Source organism: Solanum lycopersicum, chromosome 7, assembly GCF_036512215.1.
Source record: "Solanum lycopersicum chromosome 7, SLM_r2.1".
In the NCBI taxonomy this organism is placed as follows: Eukaryota; Viridiplantae; Streptophyta; class Magnoliopsida; order Solanales; family Solanaceae; genus Solanum; species Solanum lycopersicum.
In genome coordinates, this window is record NC_090806.1 from 26622531 (window position 1) to 26632984 (window position 10454).

The following is a 10454-nucleotide window of genomic DNA, read 5'->3' on the forward strand; positions in this document are numbered from 1 at the left end:
AATTGTGGAAATGGTTTGAGATTTGGTGTTTTTTTAGAATTGAGATCCTAAATTAGAAATTATTGAGAATTGAGCCTTTGAGTTGATTTTGGTCAACATTCAAGATTTGGATGCACAGATCATAATTTCTTGTTTGCATACCAATAAATTTCATTGATTAAGATCTTGATAAGATGATTTGGAATAAGAGTGGGCATCGGACCGATATGAGACCACCGGACCAGAATGAAACGGACTGGTTGTTGATTGGTACCAAAATGAACTGCATCAGAATTACCGAGATGGAAAATCAGTTCTATCTCATCCCACTATGTACCAGGATAGAATTAGAACAAACCAAAATGGACCAAATGAAACGGGATGAGATAGTAGGGATGACATATAGCTATTTAAAAAAGTAATAATTTTTTGAGTTATTTTGAATTACGAAAATATGAATGTTTTTGAATTTATCTAAGTTTAGTACTTGATAAAGTATACAAGTTTTGACATTTATAGTGTTTATTTGTAATTTCACTTAATTTTATTTTAATGATATTTTTTAAATATAAATTATAAGTTTGTATGTTAAGTTTAATAAAGTTATTTTTTCTTAAGTTTTTGAGTTTATGTTATATGTTTTCAAGATTTCAATCTTTTGAAGTCTATAAGTTATATGATATAAGTTACTGAAGGAATTTTAAAGTCGAAACGACGACAAAATTTGTACCTTGTACCTTGCAGCGGAAATATTTGTTGTTGATTTTGTTGACGAGATAAATCGCTCCAAATCAATCTTTGAATCTCAAGGAAACAAATATCGGTATTTGTTCACAAACTAAAAGTCTACTTTGAGTGTTGATTGAATCATATAAGAAACTCACTTCTTTGTTTCTTAATTAATCTCTTGTTTTTGGTTTTCAGTTTTACACATTTTCCTCTCCACTTTTTAACGTTTCACGTTCCTTGGGAGTTACTCCCATTAGGAGTCTTTTAAGGAGAGGTTTAACAGTTACAATGTAATAGTTCTTCCTTATCCTTTTTAAAAGGAATTATCCATTAATTAATAAATTTAATTAATTGGATAGGGCAAAATAGATTGGGTCGGGTCGGTCCACATGGGCGAACCATGGCCCAAAACTTACATCTGCACTTTGCACATGGTGGAGCAGACATAAGCCAACACAATATAAATTAGACACACAATTCATACGATAAATAGTTCGTGTGACATGTGAGCATGAAGAGCTTACCTTTAAGGTCTTACAAGCCCTACACAGAAAACCAATCACATGTGGCAAGAATTCACTAGTCACCACTACTTTAAGGACATTATTGCTCACAATACCCCCATATATCATTCACTACTTCAATAGTTACGTATTCAATCCTCAACCTCATAAAGAGGTTAAATCGAGTTCATGTTTAGCTTTATAGACATAATTACACACGAGTGTAATCGAAGGCTTATGTATACAAGTTGAATTCTATATTTTAATCATCTTACCTTTCTACTCGAATCTATCTGTTCCATATCAACTGTTTTTCCATATATGTACTGTATTGCCAATTTGCTCATGACTATTAGTAACATGTTAAAGTATCAACACCGATCGAAACTTCAAGAAATGTAAAAAGTAAAATGGTATTTCATTGAAAAGTCAATTTTAACTTTTCAGGGTCTCACACAATGAAGAAGCAGGAACCATTCTTTCATTAACCCATCGATCTCCTCACGCACGTGGTATGATGTTGTAATGTTAACACCGTTGTTTAGTGTATGTGTCTCATTCTTTCGATTATTCAACATTGTACAGGCCTTGGTCTAAACACCCCCATATGTTCTACATAGTTTCTCTCTTCGGTGATCCTTAAACTCATTTTCTTGAAGAAACTTTTGCTTCGATCATAAAACTAATCATAATATAGTGGTGAACCTCATCTCTTTCACATTCCCAGACTTGTTCGACATATTTTATAGCTTACAAATTATCACATGCATATCATATCCGAATATAATTTCAATAGTATTATATAGAAGAGCAACTATAATAATCAAGTTATTTTACAATATAGAAATATCATCATATTCTACACACACCGAGACCCTTAATTTCAAACATGTGTCTAAGAATGATCTTCGTATGAGGATACTATTATTTCACGTGCAGGATTGTATTGCAAAGTTATTTATTCACTTGTCACTACATTTCTCACAAAGTTATACTTGATGTCAATGTGTTTGGTCTTACTGTGATTTAGGATCCTCCATGTATGTGATAGCCGCTTGACTATCACAATATATATTCTAGGGACCCTTTGAATCCTTTGCAATACTCAAATGCTCAAAGAATCTCTTTAACCAGACAACTTCTTGTACTGAAGATGCACAAGCCAGAAATTCAGATTCCATGGTTGAAAGAGTTGTGCAAGTTTGCTTACTACTTTTCTATGAAATAGCACAACCATTTAGTAAGGGCATCTCGAACCCTATCATCTATTTTGCTATCTAAATATAGAGTTCTCTATTTTTTCAGACAATGAACTCCAACCCAATTCTCTATTTTACTGTCTAAAAAAACTTTTTCTCTATCCTCAATATTATATTATTATATCTATTTCATTCTTATTTTTTTTATTTCATGATAAAAATCATTTCTTCTTTTTGAAAATAATCACTCTATATTATTTATGTAACACACAATTTTATTTTATTCAAATTCTTCATGTAATACAAAATTATATTTTCTTCTAAAAAATATAAATTGTGATAAACATTATATATAATACATATTAACGAACAATTCAAATAAAAGTAAAATCATTAATGTAATATAATTGCGTCATAAATATTGTAATGTCATAAAATTTATTTTAAATATTATATAATAATCAACTTTCAAGACCATTACGTTACTCTCATGAATGTTCTATTAATGTATTACGGAGTTCAAAATGGACATTTTTTGTCCTTATTTTTTATATGCAGCTAAAAAATGTATAAATTAACAATTTCATCTTCTAACCAATTATTTCGTGTAATAATTTACTTCCAATATTCTATTTTGAACTATTGAATCAAATATCTTCGTACTATAAAAAGTATAGTTCAATAATTTATCACCATAACATAAAAAGTAGATTGTTTGAATTATCATAGAAATTTTGTACATACTTCATAATGAGAAATAATTATAATCTAAATTACATACTTAAAATGACTAATAAAAATTAAAAATCAATAATATTTTTTAGATGTTATATTACTTAGAAAATAATTACAAATATTAAAGACTTAATTAATAGTCTTATATAATATAATTAAATTAGAAAAACTTTAAGTTACATATTTAAAGGGATAATTTCTTTTTAAAATGAAGTAAAAATTGAATAATTAGGTGGAAGTAGTAACTTGTTAAATGTGTTACATTACATTGAAAATAATTACAAATGATAAATATTAAATTAGTAATAATATTATATTTAATCAAAAAAGTAAAATAGAGAGGTGAATAATAGTTCCCCAAATTTCGAGAACTACTATTCACCTCTCTATAATTGAAGAATAGAGAGTTAACTAGAGAGTGATTGGAGAACCCATTCTCTATTTTACTCTCCAAATATAGAGAATGGAGATTAAAATAGAGATGGGTTGGAGATGGTCTAAGAAAGCATAAACAGATGTTGATTTTCTATCACCAACTCAATCTGAATTTGTATAATCTCTTATGAACTAATCAGATCCACTATAACAAAGTTTATGATTTGTAGTTCCCTTCAAGTATCAGAACATTCTCTTTACTACTGTCCAATGATCTCTTCCATGATTGGATTAGTACCTACTATCTAAACTTACAACATAACAACTGTCGGTGCGAGTACACATCATAGTATACATCAAACTCCCCATAGCACTAGAATAAGGAACTCAAGACATGTCTTTCTTTTCTTTTTTAGTATTTGGACAATTTTCAAGGCTTAAAGTTTCACCCCTTGCTACAGGAGTATCCATGGATTTACAACTATTCATTTGAAAACGTTCCAATACTTTATTTATATAAGTTTGTTGAGATAAACTCAAAACTTTCTTGGAACGATCTCTTTGGGTAACACCCTATATATAGTTTGCTTCATCCATATCTTTCATATTAAATGATATTGAAAGATATGACTTACAATTTTCACATACTTCAAATTATTTCTAACTAATAAAATATCATCTACGTAAAAATAAACAATTACAAAATTTGCATTGGACTTATTCACATAGATACAATGGTTTACATTGATAATTGTGAAATCAAATGACATCACCTCCTTATGAAATCTTATATATCTCTGCCTTGAAGATTACTTTAGATCATAAATTGATCTTCTCAATTTACATACTTTATGTTCTTGACTTTTAACAACGAAACCTACTGATTGTTCCATGATTTCCTTGTTTAATTCTCAATTGAGAAAAGCAGTCTTCGTATTTATTTGTTGTAATTATAGATCTAAACGTGCAACAATAGCTAAAATTAATCATATGGAAGTAAACTTCACAACTGATGAAAATAGTTTCTTATAATCTATTCCAACTTCTTGAATAAAACCTTTTGTCACTAATCGTGCTTAATGTCGTTCTATTGACCCATTTGATATACGTTTAACTTAAGAATTCATTTATTTCTAATAGTTTTACGTTCATTAGGAAGGCAACTAGACCCTAGACTTTGTTGGTTTTTGTGGACTCTAATTCTTATTTCATCGCTTTTAAGGCTCGATAAGGCCTCTGTTACAGAATTAGTTTTCATCTAATTTTGTAAAAGATACCAAGATAACATAATTCTCAATTTCATAAGATTATTTAGGTACACCTTTTATTGTACTCTTACCTATTTGAAGTTCAAGTTCCTCCATAGAATTTCAGGATTTATAACTCCCACTTGTACCGGAAATAATTTCTTCATCCATTGATTTTTCAAGTATGTTTGACAACATTATCTGATCTTCTGATTTCAACATTTCGTGCTGAGGCTCAACTTCATCTATTTCACCATTTTTATGCCAAAAATCTAATATCTCCTGATACAATTTTAGTAATACTTCCTTCCTTCAATTCATCAATGAACACATACCCTTTGGAGCGTTCAAATCACCTTATAAATATACATTTCTTTCCTTTTGAACTTAGTTTACCAAACTCACCAAAACAATCTTTAATGTATGTTTCACAACCCCACAGTCGTAGATCATTCAGGTTTATTTTATGACCAGTCCAAAGTTCGTACAGAGTGGAAGACACTAATTAAGAAGGTGCTCTATTAAATATGTAAGCCACAGTCACTAATGCATCTCTCTTAAAAATAGATACAGAAATTTGTTTGTGCAATCATTGATCTTGTCATGTCTAATAATGTCTAATACCTTCTTTCAGCTACACCATTTTGTTTAGGTGTATAAGGAGTAGTTAACTTATAATACCCTTTTCAGTACATAATTCATTAAATTATTTTGACAAATATTCACGTCCTCGGTCGGTTATTAAAACATTTATGTTTTTATCTGATTGATTTTTAACTTCATTCATATATCTTTTAAAGCAGGTAAGTGCTTCAGATTTATGAGAAATCAAATATACATAATCAAAGCGCGTGAAATTATCAATAAATGTAATGAAGTATGCAGCACCGACTCAACTCTATTAGCCTTCCCAAATGGTTTATGCATAATCTTTCCAGCAAGAAAATTTTCACAAAATAACCTAAATATCCTTTTGCTAGCCTATTCATTCGTTCTTTCCCTATGTGACCTAATCTTGCATGCCATGTAATAACATCAATACATTTGTAACTTGAATAACATGACATTACACAACGTTCAACATAATATTCATAAGTTGAAGTATTACAATCTAAAATGATCAATCAAACGATACATAATATTTTCTAAGATCATGTAAAACATTATTTGGAGTTATTCTAACACCATTACGATGAAAAAACAAATCAAACCCCACGTCTAAAAGAACAGACATAGATACTAAGTTTCGTCAAATATTTGGTATATAAAGGACGTCATGCAACATGAAAGAACAGTCACCACGCAAGTTTACTTTGCAGGTGCCTATTCCTTTGACTTATAGTTTCACATTGTTTTCCACCTGCATCCACCTTGATTTAGAAGAGACTTGATGAAACTCCATAAATTCTTCTTGATACCAACTCAGGTGGTCGGTGGATCCGGAGTCTATAATCAACATACCATAAGATTCAGTTAGTAAAGAAGTGCTAGAAACATATGTTGCACTTTGATATGTATTTAGAAATGCTACCTTTTTCAACTTCATGCATTCACAAGATAAATTCCCAAACATTGGCAATTGTAGCACTTCATTTTTCTCCTCTCTCTATTTGAAAAACCCATTTTTATTTCTTAGAATTTGGCTTTTTATTTCCTTAGAGGGTTCTTCTCCAGTCTCTTTTGTCTTTCCCATTTCTTTTCTGATTTTTCTTATGCTTGAAGCCTGAAGATTTTGTACCACTTGACTCTGAAACAAAGGCATTAGAAGTAGTTTTAGTAGCACCAAGGTGATTATCTTCAAAATCAACATGGTGTCAACATAAAAAAAAGTTTTGATGCTATCATTATAGGTCAAGTTAACTTTCAAATATTCCAAATTATTGGGAAGACACTAAATCACTGCCCAAGCTTGTTTCTCATAAGAAAGAACATGGCCAAACTTTTGAGTTGAGTTATCATGTTTGACATCACCCTAAGGTGTTGTTTTATAATATGATCATGACCTTTTTTGTAAGTGTCAAATTTGATAGTCAATTGTCATACGCGGGTTACAAATGTGCCCTCACATGTTTATCGCATATGTGCCCACATAGAATGAGCAATTGAGAATTCATCACATTCATGCATGAGGTCATCAATCGCAGAATTAACTATTATTCCATGTGCAGTAAAATTAGTTTTTTTCAAGCTTTGTAATTTTTAAGATCCTGTTTGTATTGGTGCATTATTACCCTCTTCTGGTTGATTCAAAACATGGTTTATACCTTCTAGAGCATTTTGCTCTTCTAGTAATTGTCATTTTATGACTTTAGATGTCGTAATTGTTACCATTATGTTTTTCACCTTTAGTTGAGTCAGCAGAGATACTTTTTGATGCCATGTTTGTTATGAGATATAATCATGCAAGATTTTTATCAATTATGCATGTGACATACACATTCGAGCAAATAAATTTTCTTAAAGGTTTCATATTTAAATGTAAAATTGTAAAGACACATAAGCATCCATTCATCATCTACGAATTAAATATTTAAACAAAATTTGAAACTAATTTATTCATGTATACACTAATTTATTTTAGACTATAATCATACAGATTTTCATGTCTAATAATTAAAAATCATATTGATATATCGTGGTTTCACGGTATAATTAATACTCTTTCCTTAAGTTTAGTGTGTCCGAAAGCCTTTTTTGTGCTAATTTTGATATAAGTTTCTCTTTGTTTTGCAGGAAACCTGTCCAAAGCTGAATGCGGAGATTCTGAGCGAAAAATGCAAAAGAGACCACCTACGGAGCTTATGACGATCCGTCGTGCCTGTGACGGTCCGTAGGTGGCAGCGTAGAGAAGCTGCTGAAGGAAGATGGGGAAGTCTGACCAAGTGTGGGATTACGAAGATTGTGACGGTCCGTCATGGCTATGATGGTCCGTCCTGCAGGTTCGTCGTGAAGATCAGAGAAGTGATCCCAGTACCCAGATTTCAAGAGTTGAAGTATTTTGAAACGAGACCCTCGATGGACCGTTGTGCCTATGACGGTCTGTCGCACTTGCCGTCGAGGGGAATGAAGAAAGCAACAAAAGAAATTGCACCAAGTATGGGACTACGGAGTCCACGACGGTCCGTTGTGTCCACGACGGTCCGTCGCGTGGTCCGTCGACCCAGCCGCGTTTTGGCAGATTTCCAGTTATTAGAATCCTTGTTTAATTAGGTTTTTATTTTTTTTATAAATAGTTCGAAAGACTCTGTGAGATAAAACATCATATTATTAGACTTTGTGTTTGAGTGTTTGATTTTTAGAGATTCTTACAAGTGATTTTAGGTGATTAATCAAGCAAATTTTCAGACTTTATTCTTTCTCATTGAAGTAAGTACATGAATTCTTGTTTAACATATTTGAATATTGTGTTTATGGCTATGAGGAACTAAACTCCATAACTAGGGTTGTGGGAACCATAGGCAAATAATGAGATAAACCCTAGCTAAAATAACAATTCTAGAATAGTGTCTTGCATGTATTAATAATTCTTTCGCTTAGAAGTCTTTTTAACGGATGATCAACGTTAGAACTCGCCTTAATGCTACTTGCCAGACCAAGGAGGTAGATAATAGGAAAAGAATTATTAACATAGATTTAGTGTATACTATCTAATAGGCTAGTATTGATTGGTACGAGGTAATAACTTAGTCAAATATCGAATACGATGCTTAATATGAGGTAAAGATAAGGGTTAAGAAAGCAACACACGCAGCCGGACCAAGGTGCGGAGTGAGATTTTCTAGATGCCGGACCAAGAATTTAGAAATACATAACTTATCACTTTGCATGCAAGATACTAGGAAAGAATTGTTATAGTTAGAATTATCAAGTTATGAACCTGTGGGGAACAAGTAAACCCTAGTTACTTTGATTAATTGATTAAAACCCAACATTAAAATCTGTTAAGTGTCTCTTTTAAGTTCGTTAGTTATTTTTACTCATTAGGAAATACAAACCCCCCTTTTTATGCTTTTACTTTCTAAGGAAGTCATCAACCGAACAATAGTAATAACAAGTTGAAGTTAAGTCTAGACTATTTTCCTCGTGGAAACGATCCCAACCTCACTAGTTGGGTTATTTACTTGACGCGACCGCTTTACTTCTCATTTGAGAAGTAAGTTTGAGCGTATCAAATTTTGGCGCCGCTGCCGAGGAATTTAGCTTTTAGATTAACTTGAACTTATTACTAAAGTTTAGTTGATATTTTCTTTATTTTACTTTGTTTTATTGTTTTTGATTTCCTTTCAGAACTATCCTCCTTGTATGCCAAATACATGGAGAGGAAGAGAACCCTTGTTTCCCTACGATCACGAGCTAGAGCGTACACTGCGCAATATGAATCGAAACTTGGGAATAAATGATGAGGATCCAAACCAGAACATCCCAGATCCAGTGGATGTTCATGGTCAGATGTTACCCAACGCTCTGGGTGAACATCAACAGAGGGGAAAAAATCCTGTTCCACGGCCCCAAGCATACTACAGAGGGTATGATAACATAGCAGACTCGGATGGGCCACTTGTCTTGCCCCCTCTACCCACAGGCCACACTTTTGTGGTAACTAGTAGCCTGATGCAAATGCTCACTGCCAGAGGTTTGTTTTCAGGGCTACCTTCTGAGGATCCACATGCCCATATAGCTAAGGTAAGGGAAGTGTGTAAAAGTTGTGTGGGGAGGCCTGATTTGGATCTAGATGTAATAGGTCTCAGAGTGTTTCCTCTCTCACTGACGGGAGAGGCTGCTATGTGGTTTACTGAGCTCCCATACAACTCCATCTTCACTTGGAACCAACTACGGGATGTCTTCTTAGCACGCTACTATCCGGTCTCCAAGAAATTAAACCACAAAGACAAGGGTGAATAACTTTGTGGCACTACCAGGAGAGTCAGTTAGTAGTTCTTGGGATAGTTTCACCATATTCTTGAGAAGTGTCCCAAATCACCGTATTGATGATGAGTTACTGAAGGAATACTTCTATCGGGGACAGGATGATAACAATAAAGCGGTGTTGGACACTATAGCAGGTGGATCTTATGGAGAATGCCCTTATGCTGAGATTGCTGAGAAATTAGAGAAAATCTCCCGTAACAACAAAGCTTGGAGTACTAGGAAGTCCGATACAGGGAGAAACACCTTCGCAGTGCAGTCCACTCACAACCCAGCCACAGATGATATTCGTGAAGAAATGGCTCAGATGAGAACTGAGCTTGGGTTGGTACTAAAACATGTCACTGGGGGTGCAGAAAAGATTAATGCAGTCAACTACTTGGCTAAACCACCACCTCCAATCGATGAGTGTTATTATGAGGAGGATTCATATGCAGTAAATGAACAGATGGGGGGTTTCCGACCAAGTGCCCAAGGCTCTAATCAGGAAAATTGGCACCAAGGTCAAGGGAACCAAGGTCGGAACTATGGTAACTACAATCGTTAGGGTCATTATGTCTGAGATGGAAACTACAATCGCGACAACAACTTCAACAGGGGTAACTATGGTAATAGAAACGACAGGAATGGACCCTATGTTCCTCCTCAAAATCGTGAAGTTACTCCTAGGGATGGTGGAGGTAGTATGTCGCGAGTTGAGGATATGTTGCATAAAATGATGAGGAGGTTCGATGCTAGTGATGAGCACAATAAAAAGTTGA